The 2,500-nt window shown below is 48.2% G+C and overlaps 1 pseudogene; it reads left to right on the top strand.

Moving 5' to 3' along the window:
- LOC123750284 (uncharacterized) overlaps window positions 1-2,500 on the top strand; it is a 49,527-nt pseudogene that overhangs the window by 1,905 nt on the left and 45,122 nt on the right.

Here is a 2,500-nt window from a genome sequence, read left to right as displayed (position 1 = left end):
TTATGTGTCTCTGACACCCTTTCCACTACCGCCCATGGGAAGGGTATGGGGTGCATAATTAAGAAATGAAATGAAAATGATTGAAGGAGTACCTCTTACCCCTCTGGAGTTACGGAGGAACTCTTACCCCTCTGGAGTTACGGAGGAACTCTTACCCCTCTGGAGTTACGGAGGAACTCTTACCCCTCTGGAGTTACGGAGGAACTCTTACCCCTCTGGAGTTACGGAGGAACTCTTACCCCTCTGGAGTTACGGAGGAACTCTTACCCCTCTGGAGTTACGGAGGAACTCTTACCCCTCTGGAGTTACGGAGGAACTCTTACCCCTCTGGAGTTACGGAGGAACTCTTACCCCTCTGGAGTTACGGAGGAACTCTTGTGATGTCAGAACTTGGAATTGCCAATGACCGTTTTGTTAGTAAATATGTAATTGGTGGTTTAGTTTAGAAAGATCATGATTATTGGCCTTCCTCAGTTATGGGGAGGAACCTATTTCTCAGCTGAAAGAATTCCTCAAGTGGGTGAAGCAGCAGTGATGGTCGAGGCTCTGTACCACTGAGCTGAGGAAGTGAGAGTAATATATAAGACTTAAGAATTAGAGCCACAGTTCATAGATTATCAGGACTCCCTGGTGAAGGAGGGGGGCTGACAGACTAGCAGGTGCTGGTAAAGCAGCCGGGAGAGGCAGGCAGCAGAGGGAGTTGCAGGCAGCAGAGAGAGAGGCAGGCAGCAGAGGGCAGGACGAGGTGCTCACACAAAACCAGGAATTTTTGGGGCAGATAAAACATGTATCTACTTGTGTACCTGTAAGGGAGGAGCTGACCCTTGTTCTACTTTGTGCGAGTTGCGTGTCTGCGTGTGTGTATCCGTGCGTCTGTGCGTGTCCATGCGTCTGTGCGTGTCCGCGTGCGTGCGTGTCCGTGGGTGTCCGCGTGCGTGCGCATGGGCTGCTGTAGTGAAGGTTACAGCAGGTTAGTGAATTACAAATTACACTTCGAGAATCCAAGAGTTGGTAACAGTAGATAGATTATTAACCTGATTGGCCAACAACTGCTCAAGTTCCCAGACTCTGACTACCAGGTAATTTACAAACTTTCTCAGGCTTCAGATTTATGAGTAATAACTTAGATCATTTCCTATCATAGTGCGACAGTGATTTGAGTACTCTCATGACAGTGGTGAGACAGTGATTTGAGTCCTCGCATGACAGTGGTGTGACAATGATTGGAGTCCTCGCATGACAGTGGTGTGACAATGATTGGAGTCCTCGCATGACAGTGGTGTGACAATGATGATAGTCCTCACATGACAGCGGCGTGACAATGATGAGAGTCCTCGCATGACAGTGGTGTGACAATGATGAGAGTCCTCGCATGACAGTGGTGTGACAATGATGAGAGTCCTCGCATGACAGTGATGTGACAATGATTGGAGTCCTCTCATGACAGTGGTGTGACAATGATGATAGTCCTCACATGACAGTGGCGTGACAATGATGATAGTCCTCACATGACAGTGGCGTGACAATGATGAGAGTCCTCGCATGACAGTGGTGTGACAATGATGAGAGTCCTCGCATGACAGTGGTGTGACAATGATGAGAGTCCTCGCATGACAGTGGTGTGACAATGATGAGAGTCCTCGCATGACAGTGGTGTGACAATGATGAGAGTCCTCGCATAACAGTGGCGTGACAATGATGAGAGTCCTCGCATGACAGTGGCGTGACAATGATGATAGTCCTCACATGACAGTGGCGTGACAATGATGAGAGTCCTCGCATGACAGTGGTGTGACAATGATGAGAGTCCTCGCATGACAGTGGCGTGACAATGATGAGAGTCCTCGCATGACAGTGGCGTGACAAAGATGAGAGTCCTCGCATGACAGTGGCGTGACAATGATGAGAGTCCTCGCATGACAATCGTGTTTCAATCATTAATACTGAGTTTTAGACAACATTGACACCTTCAGCTTTCTGGCAAGTTTGCTCCATGAGTGGTGACGCGTCGCCCATCTTTGCTAAGTTTGCTTTATGAGTCCCAAAGGATCTTGTGTTTGGTGACACTTAAAGGACTCGTTCACAATTGGATAACTTTTTTTTTTCCGTGGCACTGAAGGACTCTTTCCTATAATTCTATTTTCGTCATAATTTATTGGATATTGGCGCATTCTTTAGCCTGATGTTTACACACAGCGACATTCCTCGCCAATGGGGGAAGTATGTCGGTAAAAATAATTTTGGGATCTCTCTTTAGAGCACTCTGTCGTCACGGAGGTGCTCAAATATGGCCCCTGTATCAATGACGTCACGGAGGTGCTCAAATATGGCCCCTATGCTCGTATCAATGCCGTCACGGAGGTGCTCAAATATGGCCCCTATGGTCGTATCAGTGACGTCACGGAGGTGCTCAAATATGGCCCCTATGGTCGTATCAGTGACGTCACGGAGGTGCTCAAATATGGCCCCTGTGCTTGTATCAATGACGTCACGGAGGTGC

The sequence above is a fragment of the Procambarus clarkii genome, chromosome 40 (assembly GCF_040958095.1).
Source record: "Procambarus clarkii isolate CNS0578487 chromosome 40, FALCON_Pclarkii_2.0, whole genome shotgun sequence".
Taxonomy (NCBI): Eukaryota; Metazoa; Arthropoda; class Malacostraca; order Decapoda; family Cambaridae; genus Procambarus; species Procambarus clarkii.
This window is presented reverse-complemented; position numbering and strand designations above follow the sequence as displayed.